The sequence below is a fragment of the Myotis yumanensis genome, unplaced genomic scaffold, assembly GCF_028538775.1.
Source record: "Myotis yumanensis isolate MYYU_CA2020_CCGP unplaced genomic scaffold, mMyoYum1.0.hap1 SCAF_7, whole genome shotgun sequence".
Classification (NCBI taxonomy): Eukaryota; Metazoa; Chordata; class Mammalia; order Chiroptera; family Vespertilionidae; genus Myotis; species Myotis yumanensis.
In genome coordinates, this window is record NW_027223758.1 from 75,879,094 (window position 1) to 75,905,305 (window position 26,212).

Below are 26,212 nucleotides of genomic sequence, written 5' to 3' on the forward strand. Positions count from 1 at the left end.
AGAGTTCTTTTGCATTCTTATGCATTAGATACAAAGTACATAGGAAGAAAAAGGAAATGTTCACCTCAAAATTCAGTTATGCTAGAAATTTCTATTCTCTCTGGGATGACCAGAGTGACTTGTCAGAATGAGACTCTGGGACTTGGGTAGGATAATGTGCAGGGTTGAACAATAATGCCTCCTACCCCTGAAGGCTTCTGTGTGCTCTGAGCAGACAAATCCTTCCTAAGTATCATGGCCTATTGGATCACTTGGCTACACTTCCTGAGGGTCAGACACATGTAGGCATAACTTGTGGTTGCCTGACAAAATCTAATTATGAAGATGAAAGACAGGATTCTATGAGGGCAGTCAGAAAGAGCAGTCTGGTAATGTGAGGCTGTAGTTGTCCCCAACCTGGCCCAGCCCTCCTGGAGGACTGATGCTCCCATGAAGGGATAGCACTGAGCTTCTGGGTGGCAGAGAGCTGGTCATGAGACAAAGGGAGGATTCCAGAGTTAGGCTCCAAAAGCTCAGGGCCTCCCCACTGGCAGCAGCAGTGATGATGGTCAAGGATCTGAGTCCTACAGGCAAATGTCAAGCCAGCCACACACTGTGGGGAGCCCCCCAGGAAGAGAGGCAAAGAGCATTAGGCAAAATATGGGGTGACCCAGCATTATGTGATGTGAGAAATGCCCCTTCCTGCCCATTGGGACACATGGAGAGCAGAGCAGAGCTCCCCTTTTGAAAGGGGGACATGTTAATTCTGTGACTTTAAGGGCAAGTATACTACAATGAAACCCCAAAGGACCTGTGAGTGACAGGCTCCAGGGGGCATTCAAGGTACACAGGATTTCCTCAAATCATTGTACATGGCACCGTGAAGGTCATGACAGCAGTCAGAGAGAGATGTTTGACTTGAGAAGTGAAATGGATTTGGAAGGAGAAAAAGAGGTCACACCAGTCAAATCATAATACTCACCCTTCTTCCTTTCCTCACTGGAAATTCTATCAATACAAAACCAAATCAGTTATCAATATCAATGCAGGCACCTTAGAGTGAAACAGCAATTATCAAAAGCTAAGGATCCAGATATTGTAAATTAATTCAATGAAGCCACACATTTCCAAGTTCCCGTGTTGATCTACTCCCACACCTTCTCTCTTTTCTGGATCCCAGAGTAGTTGGCATTTCAGTTACTACACTTGTCACTTTCCGATTTGCATTATAAATGATATTTATTGAGGGCATGCCACAGATCCATAGGGAGTGCTACAGATCCACAGGGAGTGCCACGGATCCACAGCTGATGTTGGAGGCTTGAGGACAGGTGGTTGTTTGATTGGTTATACCCATCTCCCCAACCCTGTGCTCTGTACACTGCCTTCACATAGTGGACAACATATGCTTTATGAGAACACTGTACCAAGGTAGAGTCTCTGCTCTGTTGTCTGGTTACAGTGTATAAGCAATACCTTTTCTGGAATAGCTATTACCACTAGTATTAATAACAACATATAGTATTAACTCTCCTCTGACATAATGTGCAAATAGCTTACAGGTTAGTTGAAAAAAACAACAACTTAAATTTGTTAGACAAGAAACTATTTAAGCAAGATTGGCAGAGAAGGTGATTTTAGAGACTTCATGGTGGAGGCAATGAATGAGCTAGTTTTCAGAAGGATCAACTGGAATTGTATGAATATAAGTCAATAGGGTATGTGTATGGGAGGAATTTCACCCTCAGGCTCTGTAGGGGTTAAATAGACAGTCTCTAAATAAGTTGAAATTTTGACTCTACTACTTTCCTAGGGCTTTGGTATCTTTGAGTCAAATTGTGTGACCTGGAGCAAGTGATTTAAATATCTAATTCTTAGATTTCTCATTTGTAAAGGGGGTAATATATTTAGCTGATCTTACTGTAAGGATTCAATTAGGTAATATGTCAAAGTACTAACGAACCAGGTACTTTGAATCATGTAGCATGGATCAGTCAGACTTATTAGGAGCAATATTGTATGGTTAGTATTGCTTTTAATTCCAGTGGTTGGACATTTAATCTCCTAGAGGTCAGGGCCATGCCTCTGTCTGGTGGACCTCATAGCACCCAACTCACAGTAGGTCTAGTAATTCCTTGTCAGTTGCCTCTCTTGTTTCTTTTTACACATTCTACTGAATCACTTTGCCTCCTGCCATGCTATTCTGATACAGGCCCCTTCCTACCCCTCCACGATTTGTGTTAATAAAATGTAGCAACGGATTTCATCATAACATTAATTACACATGGTTCATGCAGTGTCTGATGTGAGTGAGTGAAGAAGGATAATTTGATTACTCCAGGGCATCAGGGTCTTTCAACCAATAATAATTTACTATCTCTACTAAGTACCTCTGGATGCTCTCTGTTGAGGGGACACACTATTTTATGTACAAGTGACATAATCCTATGAGCTCATGTGGCCAGAGTCAAACATCCTCCATGCTGAGTGGATAAAGGGTAAGGTTTTCCTTTCCTAATAAGGTCATAGTGTTATTTTTCCTTCTCCAGAGCTGTGAGGCAGAGCACACAGGAGGCAGCAGTACTCTGTAAGGTCATAGAGAAGGGGATATATTAAAGCAAGAAACTGTGGCTCCAGGTGCAGAGACTGGAGACTGAGATTCCAAATGTGAAAGCAAGGTTGCACATGCATGTATGTGTGTGTATATATGTGTATGCTTGTGAGTGTGGATATATGTGCACAATGATGCTTACATGTGCATGTGTGCAGATGCATAATTATGTGTATATGTGAGTGCCCTGTGTATGTTCTGGTCCTCTGCCACCTGGTCCTATACCACTTTCTCTTCTGCCTCCGCTGGGTTTATCTATCTATCTATCTATCTATCTATCTATCTATCTATCTATCATCTATGAATCATCTATTTTTATTGAATAGCCATACTTTGTATGAAAACATTCTATGACAGGCACCCAGTTAAATGTATTGTGTAGCAATCCTCTGAGGTTACTTTTATGATCGCAGTTACATTGAGGAACCAAGACTTAGGAAGTCAAATAATTGAGCGCAAGATCAATCACCATGTGGCCCAGCAGAGGATCACATTCAAGCAGGCACAGCTCCATACACACCATCTATTTGAAGATTCGGACCAGTGTGTCCTCTCTGCAGCACTCATATTTTCAACATCCCTTTCAGAGCATTACATCCAGAACCCCAGCCATGATCCTCTTGCAGTGGTCTGTCAAGTCAGTGTCTGTCCTGAAGTTGGGTCACCTTCTTTCCCCCAGTGCAGCCCAAAGCAGCATGTAAGCACCTGCTTCAGAGCAGGAGGCTTCTACTTCCCTGACCTTGTGCAGAGATCATTCCTTTCAGACTTCAGTTCCAGAGTCTTTAAGGCTTTCCCAGTTCGTTTACAAAGCATTAAGATCAGGCACCAGGAAGGTGGCCAGAGGGTAGCACTGACCACCTGTGCAGAGAGAGAGGGGTTAGACAGGTTTATGTGACTCTAGGCCTCCTTGGGGACTCAGGGTCATCTTCTCAGCAGTCCTAGGAGGATGTTTTGAGCACAGACAACCATCCAGACTGAATGTCCACCAGTTCCTCCAAAACCACACATGCAGCAGAACCTGTTGTAGGGCAGCAAGAGTGGGAAGGGTTCCAGAGAGTAATGGGAATTTTATATGCAGGGTTCCACCCAATCAATCAGTCTAGTTTGAAAGTCAGACAAATTCTCCTTGCTGCTATGGTTTCTCTCAGTATGTGAAAATTCCCACTCTAAGATAAAATATTACCTGGGAGGGCTGATATAATAAATAATGGCTACCTAATAGCAGCCTCTTGGGATGTATTAGTTTATTGGACTAACCCTTGAAGGACACAGTAACCTGAGAGGCTGAAACAGAAGATCGGCAATTCCCTAGAGCTGAGCTGTCCAATATGGCATTAGCCATAGGCTACTGAGCACTTAAAATGTGGCCATTCTGGGTTTATATGTAAAATAGACACTGGATTTTGAAAATGGAGCACGAAAAAATGAATACAACCTATCTCGTTAATTACTGCTCTATCTGGATTGCATGTTGAAATGACAACATTTTGGATATATTGGCTTAAATAAAATATATTCAATTTAATTTCACATGTTTCTTACTACTTTTTAAAATGTGGCTACTAGACAAATTTAAAAATGGCATATGTGGCTTGCATTTGTAGCCCCTGTTATATTTCTATTGGAAAGAACTGCCTTAGAAGTCACTCCAGTGAGGGCCTCTAAACTACAGGGGGTGTGGTGGGGCTTGGAAAAAGTGGGATTGCTGTGTGTCGAGTTGATGGTGGGGGCTACAAACATACCTTACCTACATTCCAGCCTCCCTTCGGTGAGCCCACCTACATTAAATGGGGTCTAATGAGACGGGTCTTTTCTGATGAAGCAAATGTGTATCAGACCTGTGTATGACTTGACACTTTCTTCTCCTAATGATTGAATCAGCCATTCACTTTGAAATCTAAAACATCTTTCTAGGGCAGTGGTCTGCAAACTGCAGCTTGCGAGCCACATGCGGCTCTTTGGCCCCTTGAGTGTGGCTCTTCCTAAGCCTTAGGAGTACCCTAATTAAGTTAATAACAATGTACCTACCTATATTTAAAAATTTGGCTCTCAAAAGAAAAATTTCAATCGTTGTACTGTTGATATTTGGCTCTGTTGACTAATGAGTTTGCCGACCACTGTTCTAGGGGATCTATATTCTGTACCTGTCACCTATCTCTAACCTGGTCTATGTCAACAGGCTGGCCTTCCTCCTACTGTGCTCATTCTATGTTTATGGTGAATTTCTCTCTGATATTACCTCACTTGTTTCTAAACACTCTTTAAGTCTCATGAGCCCTTCCTTGACTGCATTGATCTTCTTTAATCTCCCTTCACTCATCTTCCTGGGTCCTTAGTTCCCAGCTGGAGCCTTGATCACACACTGCCTATTGTTTTATTTTTATGTCAGCAATGGAGATCTTGTCTTTAGGTCCTAGTTTATCTCCATTGGGCCAAGCAGAGTCAATGCTTTAATAAATATTGATTGCTGGCATCGTTGTTTAGCTCTGCATTATCACATCCTTCCATTAACTTTGTGCCCATGGGGACAAAGGCCCTGATGGCAATCCACTTGAGGTCAGGTCCTGTGCCTTTTGAGTTTAGGGGCTCACTTTTAAGCTTGACATCATTCACCCAAAATGTGTCCCACTGTTACAGAGGAAGGACTTGATGGTTTCTGACCTGCCCTGACTCGTGAACATTTGACTGGGCTAGCTGCCAAGAATGTGTCCCCTATGGGCCTGACAGGGTGCCTGCGAGACATTCAGTAGCGATGTGCTTCTCTTTATGACTTGGTATGTAAAATTCCTATGTAAAGGAGTGCTGATTAACTCCCACACCCCAGAAAAGAGTGAAGCTGTTGGAAGATGCCAAGGTGGGAGAAAGGAGAGGTCTGAGAGAGAAAAAATTAAGGAAATGTGGGGTGGGGATAGCTAAAAACACATGGCCTTCTTCCCCAATTTTCTGAGGGCTAGCCCTTTCCTGGGTCTAGGAAGAGCTCACATCTTCGTCTCTCTTCCATCCCTGTAGAGCCAGACTGGAGGAATAAACCTCGCGTCAGTAAATCAACAGAGCTGAGAGATCAGTCAGTCAGTCAATCTTAAGAGCATTCTTGGATTTGTGGATGCCTTGAGAAGGATGCTTAGAGAAACCGAGGATAGGATAGTTATTAAAAGAGATTAAAGGGTATTAGCTAGTGCCTCTGCAAGTTGTAATTAAAAAGAGGGAATGGAAAGGAAACAGGAGACAAATTTTTCCAGTTGCTGAAATTTCAAGGAGGAGTGAGCTGGCCTGTGAACCATTACCGATTTATATTAATTCTCCTGTATGGTTAAATCTAAACCCAAAGACACTCTTTCTCAGTTGGAAATGTCCTAGTCAATTTCACTGTATAGTGCAGAGAGGAGGCAGCCCGGGAGACCAGGCGGCTATGCTAACCTCAGATGGTATTATTCTCTGAAGGATTTTAAATCCTGTTCTGAAAATAAGTGAATTGTTCCTAGGCCATGTCCTTAACATGAGGAAGGGGAATTATCTTAATGCCTGTCTGGGGAAGTTGAGTCCAGGAGAAGTAAAAGAAGAGATCCCACTAGAATACCCAGCAGTCAAGTGTATTACCAAGCACACTGTGACATGCATGGTGATGATTTAGTCCCTTTTGCTGGTACTTAGGACCATAGAGGAAAGGTGGGAGGTCACACACCTGACGAGGTTTAACAGAGTCTCTTTTGTTCGTCACTCCCCCAAATCTCACCTACTTCAGTTAGAGGTCTGCCATTCCCCATTAGAACTTCTGTTTGATTACTTACGACATCTCTGTTAACATGCCGACTATCCGAGTAGCACCATATTTAATTGATGCCATTCATTTACCTCTAGGTAAGGATTAGAGGTTTGAAAACTGTTTTTCGAGAAAGAAGCTATCATTAGCTTACTGGGTAATTGATGCAACAGAGGAATATACCAAATTTGCCACCCTCAAAATTTTGCAGACATTTAGCCTTGATTGTGATGATATGAGTTTTTATTATTTTAAAAGATCAGGCTAACAATGGACCTGAAACTCTTGATGTTATTGAAGAGAAATTATTTTTTAAAAAACTAGCCACACATCCAGACTTACATAAAACAAACACCTCTTTACCTGGAGACCTCTGGGCTACTGACTGACTTTTTCATCGTTAATCCCTTTATATTCAGGGTTACATGAATTTGGCTTATTCTCAGAATGGTTTCCTAGTCCATAGCAGATTAGAAAGAAGCAACACAGGCAAAAGTAGCAGAATCAGAAAGTGACAACAGACAGCCTTTCAGGAGAAAAAATTGTTCAACAATCAGACTTTGGGTTTTCCAAAGGCACAGCAGTCTGAGGTTAACGGCCATGAGAACTCAGAGCGTTTTCTACGTCAAGACCCCCTCAGGTATTACTATGTGCCAGGTAATAAACAACTACTGATTTTCATTAGGGGTGACAATAAGACATAAGAAATTAGATTTAGTGCCCTGGCCTGAGCAGAGGGTAGGTGTAGAGAAGGGAAATTCCATGTATTGGGCTATGAACCGAGGTAGGTGAATTACATCTCTAGTCCCTTTAATTTCTCAGCATTCCTATACAGTAGGCAATTTAGGGAAGAAAAGCTAAAGCTTGGTGAATGAATGAAGATCAAGTTCATCAGTGTCTGTACTATATGAGGCCCATGTCTCTCTTCTCCCAACACATCCCTTCCTTGCCGACAGGGATTGGTCTCTATTGTTCTTCCCTTCACTGTGATCCTTCCCTTCTTCTCTTTTTACTCATTTGCTTCCTGAGCTCAGAGTACCTACCTCTTTCTGTCCACATTTCCAAATCATTTCTTCATCCAAGGTCTAGCTGAAGACCCATCTCCTCACTGAGGACTTCTTACCTCACGTCAAACAGCTTTCTTCTTTGTCTGATTTCTATAGCTCTGGGTCATCCCTGCTGAGGGCTCAGCGATTTTTGCCTCTCAGTCCTGGCTTCTATCATGCTTTGTCCTGCATAGCCTTGTGGTTGGCTATGCCTCCTCCTTTAAAGGCTTGCTTCCTTAGGTCAGGGACCTTGTCTTCTCTTCCTTCTGTTTCTGAATTCTACACAAAACATTTACTCCTGGTAAATTCTTGGTTGTTTAGAAATATCAGAGGTGAATCTAAGTACTCTCTTCTGCACTTGTGCTCTTTTGGTTAGCTGATGTCCATTGGTGCTCTTGTCCATGACACCAACCCCTACAAGCCTGTTACAGGATGTCTGAAATAATTTGACAAATTCTTTCTCCACTCCTTGCTGGCTCGGCCCACAGCACATTGGTGACTTAATTGCCTAAACTGTAGCCAAGCAGAGAGACATCTCCTTTTAAGGCTTGGAGTCCCCAAGGATAGCAGACATGTTGAAAATTGCATCAATTAATTGTTGCAGTCCTAAAAATTAGAGCAAAGCAAATTTATCCCCCATATTATAGCCTCACTGTTTCAATATCTTTGGCTAGAGTAGTTTCTTCTGCCCCCCTGCCTCCCCTCTCTTCCCTTCCTAGTTCATAGTGAGTCTCTTACCTGCATCTCCCTCCATCCCCAGGAGTCACTGTCCTTTGCTAGCACAGGCTCTTTCCTCCCTTCCATTCTCTGCCAGTAAAGTCATTTCATCAAACTAAAGCTCATTAAAGGAAAAGGCAAAGAGGCCATTCAGCATCCTGACCCCCCAATATTGTAGTGAAAAAGCCCTTTGCCTTTTATATTTCAGCCTGAATAGGTGCATGACTCAGTAGTGGAAGGATTTGTAGCTGACACTCAATAGAAGCTGCTCTCGAATTTTGACAAATCCCATCTTGAGCCAAGAAGAGAAACAGATATTGATCCTAAGTGTACCTAATTCATCTCTGCACTTGTAATCCCACAAGAAAATGCCTTCTATGACCAGAGGGCAGTCAATATTTTTTCCATCTTATAAAATAAATAGCAGTTATTTTGGTGTGTCTTCATGCATCCGGGGCACCAGAAGTAAACAAAGAGTTGATTTTTCCTCTTTCTGTGGTCGAGTTATAATAACTACTGGGTCTCTTGTTTGGCCTAATTAAAACCACATCAAATAATTTGGATTGATGAGTGACTTGAGGCGATTGTATTATACTCCGGCCACATTAACAAGGAAGCCTTGTTCCCCAGGCTGTGGAGTGGCATATCTGTGGAGACTTAGCTGCAGACATACAATAAATTGCAAGAGAATTCATTTCAGAGGACTCTCACTAACTCCAGCAGTGTTATAGTTTTAGCCACACAGGGGAGGTCTTCATGTCGGCTAGGGGTCTACTTACAAACATGTTTTTATTTATTGTCCTTCCTCTCCTTTACCTGTGAGACAAAAGTTAGTTATGGGAGAACTTCCCAAAGGTCAGCAGATCAGCTAGATAGAGAACGGTTCTGTTTCCACAGTCATTCTGTATATTCTCAACCCAGATGGAGGGTCACAAGTTGTTGGAAATACTGAAAAACTGATTTGTGTCTATATTGATCCAAGCCCCACATCATTTCCCAACCACCCCAGGTCAGTTCCAACAAATAAGCACATAATCTCTTTGTACGTCAAAACCTATGCCTTCATGTGGGCAAAACATCTGCTCAATTTCAGTTTTTTCCCTACATGTTAATAATTGCCTTATTATACACTAGAGGCCTGGTGCATGACATTCGTGCACCTGGGGGTGGGGATCCCTCAGCCTGGCCTGTGCCCTCTTGCAGTCTGGGACCCCTCAGGGGATGTCCGCCTGCTGGCTTAGGCCTGCTTTCCGAGGGGTCCTTAGCGCTGCCGTGGAGGTGGGAGAGGGTCCCGCCACCACTGCTGTGCTCACCAGCCATGAGCCCGGCTTCTGAGCAGCGCTCCCCCTGTGGGAGTGCGCTGATACCAGGGGCAGCTCCTGCGTAGAGTGTCTGCGCCCCCTGGTGGTCAGTGCATGTCATAGGACCAGTTGTTCTGCTGTTCAGTCAATTTGCATATTAGCCTTTTATTACATAGGATGACTAGTTCACTCAGATAAACCTAATTCAAGCTTCTTAAAAATTAATAAAAATATCAGAAATCAAATTTGGATTATTAAAGTCTTTGAAGGGATATTAATTTCAAATTACAAATCATTTTATTTTGAACCACCAAACAAAACCATCTGGATTTTCCCCAGATTTTCTCAGTGCCCAGTCAGAATTCTTATTTGAATATACTATGAGTCTTACTCACAGAGGCAATTCTGATTTCCTCACATTCTTCCAGATCCATTGGGTGTTGGGCAAATAAGTCCTCTTGACAAAACAATCAGATGTTTGGCAATTGTATGGTTGTGTTTTACTCTCCAGCCAAGAGAGCCTGCTCCTTCTTCCTGCCATGGGCCACAGACTTGCCCACTTAGGCTGCTGTTTGCCCCTTTAATGCCCTCTTTGCCATTAGTTTATATTAAATTAGTCTCCTAGCTGGTTTTTTCAAACCCCTACTGAATAGGCCTGCTGATTCTATACTCCAGCTCTAAGGTTTCCCCTGAAGGCATGGAAAGTTCAGTTCCAAGGTTCATCCTGTCCATCAGTGTGGTAATGAGTGAAAAATATGCTAGACAAAGCTAAACAAGGTTGTTCCAAAATTTATAAAATTTCTACCTAACATGTGTATTCATAACTAAATGTCAAAAACCTAAGTGGGAAATATTAAAGCCATAACACTCATTAATGTAAATGGGCTAGTGATACATTTAAATGAAACAATATAATTGGATGAGGAGTTAGAAGTCCTGAAAACTATTTTCAGCCCTGGCCCAAAGTAACTCTGTGTTTTTAGTTAAGCCATTTAATATTTCTGGGTTTCAGTGTCCTCATCGTCAAATGAGAGGGTTGGGATTAGATGGCCTCTCAGCCCCCGTGGTGTTTTAATATTCTGTGATCCTGTATCTCAGAGGCATGTAAATAAGCCATTGGGGAGATTTACATTGTTTTCGTTACAACTGTAAAGCATGAATAGAGATATTGGGCTTATCTCAGCATGGCTAAAACTCAAGAAATATCAAGCTTATGTTGTGAATCTCCTTAGTGGATCAAGGAATTTACCAAAGTTCTTCAGCACATTCATCTGCTGGGGTCCCAGGGATGAAAAAGAGTGGTGCACATTAGCAAGATGGATATTTTTTATGATAAAATTTCCTGTGGTGTCACATTTCATAACATAGCGAATGCATTGATATACATGTCTGTTCTGTGTACATATTCTAGGATCATGGGTTCTTATGTTAAAAACAACACACACACACACACAAAAAAAAAACACTCCTCAGAGATGATCTCATCTGGTCCTTTCTTTCACAGAGGAGACTGTAAATCTCAGAGAAGAAGAGTTACCTACAGCCACCTAAGTAATTTAAAAATTTGAGAATTGAATGGCTTAGCTCAATGGTTCTCAACCTTCTGGCCCTTTAAATACAGTTCCTCATGTTGTGACCCAACCATAAAATTATTTTCGTTGCTACTTCATAACTGTAATGTTGCTACTGTTATGAATCATAATGTAAATATCTGATATGCAGGATGGTCTTAGGCGACCCCTGTGAAAGGGTCGTTCCTTAGCTGATACTCCTCTAATCCTTTTTTGTTTCCTCCCACAATTACACAAGATGTACATATTATAAACATGTAAACATTTATATCATTGAGGTAACATGCAAACATGTCTCCAGTTATTTGTATAGTTATAATGTACCCAGCAATAAAAAATACATTCTTAGGAACATTGCAGAATTATTAAAGATAAGCCACAGACTTCAAACCTCTTCCTCAATCTCTCTAGGAATGGACATAGCCAGTACACCCCGCTAGCTGTCACTTATTCGAAGTCATACAGCGAACCCAGGCTAAATCTATATTTCTCTCTTGGTGGGTTTTTTTCAGAGTTGGAGTCTGGGGCTTTTAGTTCTCAGGCTGTGTTCTTTCTCTCATAACAAGATGGCATTTATCCAAATTTTATTACTTTTCTGACATCTTATCCAGTGTTTGCTTGAATACTTTATTAAAATACTTTATAGAGTTCCATACTGCCTGAACTAGCTAATTCCACCCTTAAATCAGATTCCCTGTGTCTCCCACTTGTGTTTCCTAGTTTGTTCTCTGCTCCCTTGTGTACACACACACACCTTGACACCCCTTATATATTTTAATGCAAACACAGTGCCCCTGTCTTGCAGTTAGTGGCAAAATGGCACCAGAGTGTTATAGGGCCTGGGTTCAGCAACCTCGGCACTTGAGTTTGGCAAAGAAATAATTCAGAGCCAAGGAACTCAAATTATAAGAGAAAGTTAACTTTAGAAAGTCATAGAGGTAGAATAGGTGAGCCAACTGAGCTGTGTGGGCTCAGGAAACAAGTTATAGAGGCAAAAGAAGGATCTTTGGGGTTTAGAAAAAAAAAGTGGGAAGGACAGGGGTAAAGGTAAAGGCACCGTCAGAGGAGAGAGAGAGAGAGAGAGAGAGAGAGAGGGAGAGAGAGAGAGAGAACGAGAACAGGAGAGCATAGCATTCTGGGGAAAGAAGGGAGAAGGGAGTGAGGAAAGGTGCTGGGTCCTCCGTCCTAAGTGTTTTAACCCCTCTCTAAAGGCAGGAATTTTAGGGGAGGTCCCAGGGAAGGATCTCAATAAAATATTCATCACCCTTTCCAGGTGTGTCCTTTCAGAGTCATGGTCTCTACTGATTGGTCAGCACTAGGGGAAGGTCATTCATTAGTCATTGCATCTGGTCCTGATGTCAGCCATGACATTGCTTGTCTGGCTTTGTTGCTTTTCTGGGCCCGGAGCTGAAACACAACTGAGACCTAGATGTTAATTCCAGTTTGACTAAAATGCTGTCTCTGTGGTCAACAGATCCAAGGCTTTGTTCTTAATATTATTTGATGTGTGTCAGAACCTCATTGTCCCAAGCTTCATGCTTAGGGGAATGGTCGTGCAAGGGCTTATATGGGAGTCTATGAGGCTATTCTCCTGAGCCCTTGTTCCTCCTCTAAGTGGGTCTACCACATGACTAGCTACATGTCAGGGGAGGGTCCGAATTGCATGGCCAGTGAGATGATTAGTCAGGGGTCTAAATCACATGACCAGTGATATGCTAGGGGAAGAAAGGTCACCCTGGGGGTGAGGTCCTCGTTTTCCCAGTTTTGCTCATTGCTAGGTACCTGGGGCTTCCGCCTTGGTGCTATTCCATTGTTCCTGTTCTGCTCATGCCTGTCTAACTGCCTGCTACACTGCCACCCTCCAATCTTACATTACTGGGTTCAGCTTTCCTATTCTATTCTCCCTTTCATTCTTTATATCATGTTTCTCCTCCTTTGGGTATTTCTCATTGTCCTCAGGAAAATATTGCACCCCAAATAGAACATGATTCCCCAGGTGTTCTCTGATCAGCGTATAGAGAGCTGTTACTCACCACAAACAGGATACTACCTTTCCATCAAACACAGAGACTCATCAGTGTTCACTTATTGCTTTGTTAAAGGGTGATGAATTTGCTCAATCCTTTCCTTGGTGTCTCAGCAGAAGGCAGGCAGAGGAGCAATGGGCTTGATTTCAAGAATCTCTTTTCTGCTAGAACACTGAGGAGCTTGTCAATATCTTTTCTAGGTGCGTTTTGTCAAACCGATATTCCGATAGACAGCCATTAGCACCTCACCCTATGCTTCAGAATCACATTTGGGGGAATTTACTTTGACTGATTACAGCTTGCAGGGATCATTTGGTCCTATGGATCCAATCTTATGTTTCAAAAGCCATTTCCTATCAGGGATGGTGCATACATCCCCGGCTTACCCTGATTTTTAAAGAGCAGGATAGAAATGTGTTCTTTAATTTTCTTTGAGCCTTGTGTAAAGGAAAGAACAATCCCTCTCCCCACCTCTCCCTCACCCACTAAGAGCTAGCCACTAAAGATAAAAGATATCACACCTCCTAAGAAATCTGATAAAAACAAATTGTCACCTTATTGACATATTGAGATGGCAAACTACACAGTGCATTTCTCGGGCCTCAGCAATATGGATGTTTTTCTTTCCAGAAATGTATCTGATTGGGGAAGTTTATTGTCCTATAGATTGTAATGTGGTTATCAGTCAGATAAGACCATCAAAGGCAGAGTAACTCTGATTCTTATAATAAGCTATGGGCTTATTTTCATCAGGGCACCAAAGAAAGATAAAATACCGGAGCAGAGGAGATCCAAGGATATGATTCTCTTCTATTGGAGGAGCATTAATATCAGGGAAAACATAGTTTAATAGGCGAGGGGGAAAAATCCAGTTGGTGACAAGAACAATAGATTTTACAGACAAATATGTGGTAAGAAAGAAACATTGCATTGTTTGGGACACCTGTAGTTAATTATTGCAGCTAAAGACATTAAAATCAGTTTCTTTGCTCATACATCTTCATAGACTGTTTGGCAATATTAAATGACAAAAGCTTAATAATCAAAAGTACTGAGTTAGCAAATGTTTTCTAATTTTAATAACTTCTTGTTGTAATTACCAAGTCTTAGAGTGAAATGATTTAATTAGAAAGTAATCAAGAAGTGTCTACTGTTAATTGAAGGAATTATAAAAGATCTACATTTTTAATATATTTTGGGGGTAATAAAATTAGAATTCACCATAATTATCTTTAAACCACCCCAATGAGGAATGTTTGATGTGGGAACAAAGTCTTTGATACTTGCAAGAGTGGCAACCATCCTTGAGACTGTAGTAGGATTACAATATCTCACTTTTGTCTGGAAAATAATAACAATAGCTAATATTTATTGAAAACTTATTTTCCAGGAAAAAAAAGCAGTTCTGAACAGAAGCCATAACTGTTTTATTTACCAGGGGACCTTTGGTGCACATAATAGACTCTTGATAAAGAATTTCATATCATATTGAACGAATGCGGTATGGAATCAGAAAGAAAGGAATGTGCCGAGGTCCCCAAGCTCAGCCTCAATGGAGTTGGTCAGCTTACTCACTTGTATCATTAGACCCTTCTATTTGGCAATGCTCCTTTGGGATTCATAAACTGATTTCTATTTTCCCTCACCTCCAGACCATAATACTTATTTCTACACATGAGTTCAGCTGAAGTGACAAAAAACCTTGCCACAGGCCCTAAAGAACAACTTTTACTGTTTATCTGCTGCTGCAGTTTCTCCTCATTATGTATAAGCATTCCACCACTGGGTATGAATGGGTATTTGTAAATGGTAAAGAAGGCAATGAAGAGAAGGAGAAGTTAGTGTTAATTCTGTGAAAGTGAGAGTGGTGCTATTGAATATTACAAAGGTAAAATTATTCAGCTTCATATCACCTCCATGAAGTCGAGAAGGTGAGTTATGGCTTTAAATAACTAATGGTACAAAAGGAATCATTTTTATGAACTCTGGAAGATTCACAGCTTTTCAAACACACCCATCTCTGGCTGTCCCTCTCAGTCCCATCACTATGATATGCCTGCCTCACTATCACCATCTTTAGCCGCAGTGAATTATCAGGGACTTAATAGTTATGTGGGATTTAACAACTCTTCTCTGCATCTTGGACCATCAACTCCTCCTGGACTCTCATTAATCCCGGGAGCAATGGCTTAGACCATGATCATTATTGCTTTAACAAATACTGCCAGGATACAATGAAAGTGACTTCCCATTTATCTTCCAGGGAAATTCATTCTGCAGGAGTGACACTGTCTGCTTAAGAGACACAAGCTATTGTCTCAAAGTTTTTTAAAGGTATTATTGCTCTCTGTACTTATTTTCCAGGGTAGGGCAAAAGTAGGTATACAGTTGTGAGTATGCAAAACACAGAGTTAATTCTTGTATTATTATTTATCAACTAGAGGCCTGATGCACAAAATTCATGCAAGAGTAGCCTTCCTTCTCCTGGCTGCCAGCACCAATCTCATCGCACTTGCCTTGGCTGGCCTGGTGCCAATGGGTGTCATAGCGTGGTCCTGGAATGTCATCTGGATGGTCATTCCACTGTTCAGCCATTCGGTCAATTTGCATATTATGCTTTTATTATCTAGGACTAGAGGCCCAGTGCACGAAAATTCAGCCCAGCCTGCCCCCTCTCACAGTCCAGGAGCCCTCAGGGGATGTCCTGATGGCTTAGGCCCACTTCCCATAGGGAGCGGGCCTAAGCCGCAGTCCGGCCTCCTTCTGTGAGAGGCGACTGGGATGATCAGGAGAAGGCGCCTCACCCATCACCCCACTGCTGCTGCCACTGCTGGCCACGGCGGCTTCAGGGCCTGAGCCCCGGGCCTCTCAGCCACCAGGGCTCACACCTGCCTGAGCCCACAGCTGCCCTGAGCCCTGGGCTGCCTGGGCCTCGAAGCTGCTGTGGCTTTGTCCGGATGGACATCGGGAAGACGTCCACCCTAATTAGCATATTACCTTTTAATTAGTATATATTATTGTATTATGTTCCATACAAACAACTGTACCTAATTTTGCTCCACCTTGTGTGAGAAAACAAAGGATAATGAAATGTTTGGTTTTTCCTAGCTCCTTAAGTGATCTTTCTCATATTTCTCCCCACCTCTGCATCTTAGCATACTGGATGCCAGAACACTTAGTTATCTTTGAGTTGCACCTTTTTTTATTTTCTTCAGTTAATGCCCCTTTCCATCCCCTCTACACCAAATGCATTTCTGACTTCTCTGCTCAAACTATAAGAATATACACTTCCTTTTCTCCTAGAGGTCTTTCTAATCTTCCAAGTCCCCACTGCCTGGTAGAATTAGGTAAACTCGTTGTCCAACATCTTCAAGTTTACCCAGGAAAGCTGTTGTACAAGAAACACCATTTTGAAACTTTTCTCCATGACATTAATTGCTAAGTCCAAAGTGGAATGACTGGTGTTTTAAAAACACGTCTCTGTTTCCCAAGTGACACAATACAATCCTGTTTTCAGAGAAGTGTGGCTAAGGAGACTCATCTGAAACACACTGTGGCCATAATGGAGAGCATTTCTCCTCATCTGAATTTTCCAAGAAAAAACTTTTTTAACAAATTTGGAATGAGACAGCAACTGTCTGTAAAGAGAGAAGTCTCAAGCAACATTTCAGTAATATGAATGCATTTTAAAATGACTACATGCAGGTCTACACGTTTATATATTTTAACTGAAAAAAAGTGAGGGTCGAGAGGATGGATACAGTCATGCTTATCAAATCTCCTAGGCAGCTAGGAGACCCCAATTTAATTGCAGAGGTTTTGGTCTTCTTACTCTTGCTAAATCTGGCTGGAATGGATTAGTCAGCTATTTCAGGGGTCCTCAAACTTTTTAAACAGGGGGCCAATTCACTGTCCCTCAGACCATTGGAGGGCTGGACTATAGTTTTAAAAAAAACTATGAACAAATTCCTATGCACACTGCACATATCTTATTTTGAAGTAAAAAAACAAAACGGGAACAAATACAATATTTGTATTTGCATGTGGCCCGTGGGCCGTAGTTTGAGGACCCCTGAGCTATTTGATAGTCACTTCCCTTTCTGCCACTGATACAGTGGCCAAATTAAGGGGTCATTCAGAATATGAATATGGTGACCAATGCCATCAGCATCAGAATGACCACATTCAGGATGGCATAATCTAATTAACTAAGTATGAATAGGTTCTTAGAAACTGCCAGGCTGCCCAGAGTACAAATAAATAAACTGTCGGAATAAAATTAGAATTATAAAGCAGAGTGTGTCCTTTCCATTCTCCTGCCCCTTCTGCTCCTCACTACTCATGCCCATGATTTAACCCAAATCAGTTCACATGATCATTTCCTGTTGCAAAATTCACACTTCTGGAGGAGCCTGGGTGGATGATTATTAAACTGAAACTTCACAGACTTAAGATTCCTGTTCACCTTAGGCAATGTGCTCCCCCATAGGGCCTATCTCCTCTTGAATTGTTGAAGGAGCAGTTTCCCTGTGCCTCTACCTACCTTAGGCCCAGGACACTGAGTAGTTTAAGAATGCCTAGTTAACTAAGAATGTTGTAATATAAATGAACTAATGATTTTCCTGTTGAGATGGACATATGATTTTCTAGGTATAATCTGTCAATAACCTAATAAACAGATTTTCAAATTTTGAGATAATCCTGCATTTCTGAATAAAATGCTACCTGGTAATGATGCAATCTTTTAAAATGCACATAGCAGTCAAAGTTTTAATACTTTATTTAGGGGATATGTGTCTTTATGTATAAGGGACGTAGTCAATAATTTAATTTTTTTAACTGCCCATGTCCAATTTTGGTGCCAGAATTACACTAGTTTAATTTAAAAATTGGAGCTTTCTTACTGGTTTTTCGTTCTTTGAAGTAATTTGTATAATAAATAGATTATATCTTTCTTGGCACCAGGATGCTACTTAAGTACCTTTCTATATTTTATAGTTTCTCTGTTGTCATTTTTTTGGTCAAAGTTTTTAAGAATTATTTTTCATGATTAAAAAAAAATCATATTTGGCCTTACCTGGTTTGGCTCAGTGGATGAAATGTCGGCCTGCTGACTGAAGGGTCCTGGGTTCGATTCTGGTTAAAAGAACATGTCAGGGTTGCAGGCTCGATCCCTAGTAGGTGTGCAGGAGGCAGCTGATCAATGATTCTCTCTCATCATTGATGTTTCTATCTCTCCCTCTCCCTTCCTCTCTGAAATTAATAAAAATATATTTTAAAAAATTTTTAAAATTATATTTGCACTTTAACTTATTTATATATTTTGTTGTTCAAGGAACAGCAAAGTGTATAGTAGTACAAATAAAAATTTAGGTTATAGATGGAATAGTGGTCTATTGTTTTTTATCTCATAGATCTGATCCCTTATTAATTTTCTTATTAATTACTAATATTGTTTATTTTTGTCTTTTTTTATTTTTGTTCTTTTACTTGTTCAAATTAGAAGTTTATTTTAATAATTTTTCCAAAGAAACACCTTTTCTTGTTTTGTTGATCCTCTTTATTGCTGCTTTGTGTTTTTTTTCTGTTTAATAATAAACATTGTATAAGTGTAACGTATTGATTAATTAATTTCTGATCTTATAATCTGTTATTTCCTTCTACTTTTCTTAGTTCATTCTTTTCCTAATCAGGCTTTTGAGTTGAAATGTAATTCGCTTATTTTCAATCATTATAATTTTAAACTTCCATAGTTAAGAGCTGCTTTCTAGCCATTTTGTAGTTTCCATCATAATTTCCATTTTAAACTAAAAATTATTTAGCAATCATTAAACCAATCTAAGCTTGTTTTTATGGTCTTGTTCCTCATAATTTTTAATTTAATGGTATTGTGGTCAATGAATATAACCTTTATGATATTGTTTAAAATTGGTTGAGCCTTGTTTTGACTTCATTCATATATGGTAAATTAAGAAAAGTTTTATATATACCTGAAAATATCACATAATCATTTATTTTTCTGAGCAGAATTATCCAAATGTCCATTAGATAAATATTTTTATTTTTTTGTTCAAATTTTTCATATCGGTAAAGATTTAGTGTCATTTGAACGTGTCAGTCCCTGACAGATGTGTTTTAAAATTTCCACTATAATTACACATTAGTCATTTGTTCTGAAAATTCTGTCAGTTTTAGTATGACGTATTTCTCCATCAAACAACCCTCACCTCATTTTATTAATTTTAAAAAATTAGTTTTTAAGATAAAGGTTAAATTTATTTATAATCCACAGTTAATTAAACTTACTGATATTTAAAAGCCATTTCCGTGCTCATCATTGTGAGACTTACCTCTAAGTACACGTGCTTCTTGCTGAAGTGGGTACCTTAATACTTTTTATGAGTCTCCATGGGTAATCAACTCAGTCTTTTTATAACTGAAATAGTCTTTTCAGGGAAACTCCTGGAGAGAGCTATCCATATCATTCCGTTCACTTTTTCTCCCCAGTCAGGCCTTTGTTACTTTCATTTCACTGGATCTGATCTTAAGCAATGATCTCCAATGCCAGCTCTAAAAGGCCACGTGTCAGTGTTCATCTTCTTCGACCTATAAGCAGCATTTGGCTCGCGTTACCACACCTTCCTCTTTGAAACATATTCCACATTTCCTCTTCATGGTTCTGCTCTTTCTGGGTTCTCCATGGACCTCATTGGCCTGTTACACAGGCTCCCCCACTGGTTTCTTCCACCTTTCTTACTTGTAACTTCCACTTTCCCCAGGGCTGTTTTCAAATGTTTCTCTTTATCTCTATTCATACTTAGCACGTGGCTTTAATTAATATCTAGATGCGGACATGTATCTCCTGTACCAACCTTTTCCTCTGGATTCCAAGTTCCTATATTCCAATGCCTGTATGATATCCTCATTTGAATGTCAGATTAGGTATTTTATTTACAAAAATGGCCTTTTGGTTTTTTATTCATAAACCTTCATCTACCGAGTTTTATCCATCACATAAATGCTCATCCCATTCTGCCAGTTTCTTTAGCCAACTACTTTAGAGTCCTTCTTCCTTCCCTGCTTCCTCCCCCTTTCCTTCTCTACTTCTTCCCCCTTCTCCTCTTCTTCTCTCTTCCCCCCTCCTCCTTCTCCTTTTTTTTTTTAGGGTAATTCTTGAGTCCCCCATCAGGGATTCATTGCTTCAGACACTTTTATGGATAACTTCTCTAATCCTTTGGGAATCTGATCAAATGTCATAGCCTCAGAAAAGGTTTCTTTTATGTCCCTTCATAAATAACATCTTCCCATCACCACTCTGTATTCCTCATCCTGCCTTTTTTTTATAGTGCTTGTCACTTCGCACCATATTATCTGTTTATTGTCGGTCTGTCTGTCTTCATTAGAGCAGGGGCTTGAGAAAATGGGCTTCGTCTCCTCTGTTTCCTGATATATATTAAAGCCCAGAATAAGAGTTGGAATGGAGTAAATATAAAGGCAGTTATTTGCTGGGTAAATAACTTAATGCCTTTGCTTTATAATCCTTTATAATTCTGTAATTCTAGACTTACAGTTATTTTCCCTCAGCACTTCTAAGTGTCATTCCATTATCTACCGGCATCTATGGTTGCGAAGGGGAATTTTACTTGTTATACTGATTGTCATTTCTTTTTACCAGGTGTTCTGGTTAATAATGACAGGTTTTGTAATCAAAGAAAACATGATAATTTCAAGAGAAACATTAAAAGTGCTTTGTTCAAAGTAATGACCGTCACTAGCTACACATTTTCCCCATCTTTCAGGTAATGTTTGGATACCATCCCAATAGAACTTTTCTTGTTTTGAGGCAAACCATTCAGAGACCAAATTTTCCACTTCTTCGTACATTTTGAAGTGTTGCTCAGAAAGCGCCTGTGCCATCTATCAGAACAAGTGGTAATCTGAATGAGCAAGGTCTGCTGAATACGGCAGGTGGGTTAATATTTTCCAAGCAAGATCTTTTAACATGTCTTTAACTGGTTTTGAAGTGTGTAATGTTCGTCATCATGAAGCAAAATTACTTTGCCGTGTCTTCTGGGACATTCTGGTTGTTTCACGATCAAAGCGTGATTCAAATTGATTATTTGTTGTCGGTAGCATTCAGTATTAACAGTTTCACCTGGTTTTAGAAGATCATAGAACACCACACCTTCCTGATCCCACCAAACACAGATCATTGTCTTCTTTCCGAAGCAATTTGGCCTTTGCGGTCAATGTTGATGGTTGACCTGGATCAACCCATGATTTTGTGCATTTGGGATTCTCAGAATAAATCCACTTTTCATTGCCAGTCACAATTCAATGCAAAAAAGACTTTCTTTCTTGCTGTTGAAGCAATGTTTTACTGATGACTTTTTGGTTTTCCATTTGTCTTTTGTTCAGTTGATGTGGCACCCATTTTCCTTCCTTTAAAATCTTTCCCATTGCTTGTAAACCATCTGAAATTGTTTGCTGAGCAACGCTTAATCTTTCTGCAAGTTGTTTTTGAGTTTGACATGCATCTTCATCAAATAATGCTTGTAATTGTTGGTCTTCAAACTTTTTTGGTTGACCTGGACGTTCTTTGTCTTTCACATCGAAATCATCACTTTTAAAGCCTTTAAACCAGCGTTCACAAGTATCTTGAGATGGAGCAGTTCACCATAAGCTTCCCGAAGTATATAATAACTTTCAGTAGCACTTTTCTTCAAAATAAAGTAATGAATTAAAACTTCCTGCAAATGCTCTTTTTTTGGCATGAAATTCAACATTTTTAAGCGTAAAAATATCTATGATGTCAACACCTTCAGAAAATTTGACATATGACGTTTTGAAGCTTGCTGTCAATACAACAAAATAGCATACATATCAAACCACATATACTAGTATATCGACATATGTGTAACTGCATCTATTGAAAAAAATCTGCATTATTAACTGGTACACCTGGTATTATGAGAAATGCATTTTTCAAGGTTTTAAAATTGTCATTTAACTCTTGATATTCTACAGTATAACTTAGAATATATATATAGTCTCTAGTATAAGGTCATTTATCTATCTTCAAAATCCTGGATTTATATTGATATATCCAATTTTAATCCAACACCATAGGATTCATTCTTGTTTATGTTCTTTCCATATTTCTAATCTCCTTCCTTGAGAGTGAGAAATCCTGCACCATCTTATCCTCAATATATTAATTTATTTGCTAATCCCTTTGCATATATTCAGTCTTCTATCACCACTAATAGCTATTGTTGCTGAGTTTGTTGTCCTTCTAATTGGCATTCCTCTGTAGGTAGTATTTTTAAAATAAATTTCATTTTTTAGAAAAATTTTAGATTTACATAAAAATTAAAAATGTAGTACAGAGAGTTCCTATACACCCTATACTTATACTCCCTATTTATTAACATCTTATATTAGTTTGGTACAATTTTTATAATTAATGAATCAGTATCTACACTATTACTAACTAGAGCCCATAGTCTATTCAGCTTTCTATAGTTTTTATCTAATGTCTGTTTTCTGTTTCAAGATTTCATCCAGAATACAAGATTACATTTACTCATTGTATTTCCTTAGGCTCCTCTTGACTATGGCCATTTCTCAGACTCCCTTGTTTTTGATGACCTTGACAGTTTTGAGGAGTATTGATGAGATATTTTGTAGGATGCCCTACTACTGGAAAATATCTGTTGTTTTATTATGATAGAACTGGATATATGAGTTTTGGGAGGAAAACCCTAGAACTAAAGTGCCATTTCATCACATCATATCAATGTTATATACTATCTATATGATTTATGGCTGTTGATGTTGACTTCGATCACCAGGTTAAGGTAGTGTTTGTCAGGTATCTGCACTGCAAAGTTTCTTTTTTATTTTCTTATTGATAATACCTGCTCTTTGGAAGGCACCTACTCTGTGTAGTCCACATCTTAAGAGTAGGGAGCTAAATGCTCTACTTCCTTGAAAGTGAAATATCTGCAACAATCCCTGCTATGTGTTCAACTCTGTGTTTTCAAAACACAGAGATTTTAGGGCTACATCTAGTAACATCTCTGAAAAATATATTTTGGTAAATGTTGGACAAGAGTATGAGGACAGTGTCTTAGTCATCTCTGTATCCCTAACCCCTAGCATAGTTCCAAGTTTATAGATTATGTGAATAAATTAAGATTAAATCTCATCTCTAATACAAACTGAAATGTGAGGCAGGTATAGTTGGAATCCATTTACCTAAAAACTGCCTGTAGATTCTGTTCATTTTTTATAAGTTATGACCATTTGACAAGAGTCCATGAGAAAGTCCTCTTGTCGATACCATGGATTTGTCAATAATGAAAAAACTCTTGTTTGCAGCCCGTCCTGGGAACAACAAAGCAGACGATACCTATTATCCATGTGTCATTTCCTAGTTGAGGACATAAGAACAGATCAAGGCAAAACCCAGTACATCTTCAAATTAGTGGCACAGATCGATGCCCATATTTCTCTGTGTCATGTTTCATTATATTGAACTATTTATGTCATCATAACCCAAGGCATCTTAATGCAACCTGACATCCAGGTTACATTGCATTAAAAAAATAAGAAGCTATTGTATTTTGTTAATGGGCTGGAAAAGATTCCAGGTCTCGCTTTTTTTTTTTTTTTTTGCATAGTATATAGGTTTATGACATGCTGTATGTATGGGGGTTCTGTATTAAAGGTTGAAAGGTCACAAGCCTTCAATTTAAGTCTATCAAAATATTCCTTTAGTTTGGCCACTCACATCTATTTCATGTCAATAATAGAGGATAAAAGATTAATTTTTGGGTGATAAAATTATTCTTTGTCATAATGTTTAGAAGTGACCACTTAAATTAAAGCAGCTCTTCTCCAATATTCCAAATCACAATATCACTCCTGTTTCAAGATTCTACTTAAATGTGATGCCTTCCACTAAACATCCCTTCTTACCATTTTGTTTTCTTCCTTCCTATCCGAACTTTCATAACAAGTCATATCTACTGATAAGACATATTTTTATATCCTAATAATATTATAGACGTTTGAGTATATACCTTAGCCCTATTAATATCCTAAATGTCTTCAGATTAGGAACCATTTCTATTACTATAGTTTAGAGATTCTTTAACTTTCAGTGTCCATAAAAATAATTTAGAGACTGTTCAGAAATTTAGATCCTTCTCATAATGCCAGAGACTTTAATACAGTGGTTATGAAGTGAGACTCAGTAATCTGAACTTGTTATAAAAAGCTGGAGGAGAGTAAATACAAAGAATACCAACCTTAGGCACATCATAGTCAAAACCAGAGACAAAGACATAAAGAGAACATATTGAAAGCTACTAGGAAAAAACGTATTATATGCAGTAGAACAATAATATGAAAGACTAGAGGCCTGGTGCACGAAATTTATGCACTCGGGTCGGGGGGCCCTCAGCCCAGCCTGTGCCCTCTCACAGTCCGGAAGCCCTCGGGGGATGTCCCACTGATGACTTAGCTGGGAGGTCGGACATCCTTAGTGCTGCCACAGCTGCACTCATCAGCCTTGAGCCCGGCTTCCCACCAGAGGACAGCTCCTGCATTGGTGTCTGCCCCCTGGTGGTCAGTGCCATTTGGTCAATTTACATATTAGCCTTTTATTATATAGGATAGGATGGTTGATTTTTTTGTCAAAAACAATGAAGGCCAGAAGACAATGGAATGCCCATCTTTAAAATACTAAAAGGAAAAGAAAACACTACTAAACAAGAATCCATATACAGTGAAAAAAAATTTTTAACTTTTTAAAATTTTATTTTCTTGTTTAAAGTATCATAAATAGTAGTACATATGTCTCCTTTTATTTCCCATTGACCTTCCCCCATCCTCCCCTACACTCCAGCACATGCCTTTACTCCCCTCCCCCCAGTGTCTTGTGTCCATTGGTTATGCTTATATGCATGCATATAAGTCTTTCGATTGATCTTTTACCACCCCCCCAACAAATTTTTTTTTAAATTTTGAGTGAACTAGACATTTACAGATAAATGAAAACTGAGTGAGTTTGTTGTTGGAAGACCTGCACTATAAGAAATATTAAAGAAAGTTTATCAAACTGAAGGAAAATGATATCAGGTGGAAATTTGGTTCTATAAGAAGGAATGAGAAGCACTAGAAGTGATAAATATACAACTTAATATAAAAGACTAATCTTGAAATATTCTCTTAATTTCTCTCAAGGGTACATGAATTATTTAAAGCAAAAATAGCATCATTGTAAGGTTGAATTAAAATGTATATAGAATTAAAATATATGACAATAACACTATACAAGTTGGTGGGGTAATGATAGTGAACTGATTTGATGTTCTTATATTTGTGAAACTGGAAATGTGAAGTGTGAAGTGTGAGCTGGTAAAACATTAAATCTAAGGATATTCTGATAAGTTAAGGATATATATTGTAATTTCTAGAGTAATGAGAAAAAGTAATAATAAGAAACAGTGTAGCTAAAAACCCAGTAGAGGAAATAAAATAGAATACAAAAGCCATTCAGTTAATCCAAAAAATAGCAAAGAAATAAAAACCATAACAAAACAGTAGTTAATTTATGATGTAGAGAATATAAACAATATTTTCAACCATGTTGACTTAATTGGTATTAACAGAGCACCACACCCACAACTATAGAATACACATTATTTTTAAGTGCACACAGAACATTCAAGAAACTAGGTCTCCCCATCTATTAAGCTATAAAATGCATCTCATAAATGTATAGAAATTTAAATCTTACAGAGTATGTCTTCTGACCACGATTAAATTGAAAATCATCAACAATAAAATATACAGAAAAATTCCCAAATATTTGGAAATTGAAGAACATATTTCATCAAAACTGGATAAAGTAAACTTGTTTCTTCATTGTTTCTCATTCATGCCATAATACTTCCAGGGTTTGCTTCTGCTAATGTGATTTTCTCTCACCAGAAAAGCCTCTCCCAGCCTCTCTGTCTGCCTTATATCCTTTCCTTTGGAAGTCCAATGACACAAAACCTTTTCCAGCTGGGTTTGTTGCTAGTATCTAACTAATAATGATTTTCTCTTCTTTCAATGCTGTAGTTCTCATTGACTAATCTATTCAGTCTGGCACTTCCTTACATACCAAATGTATGGTTATCTCTTTCC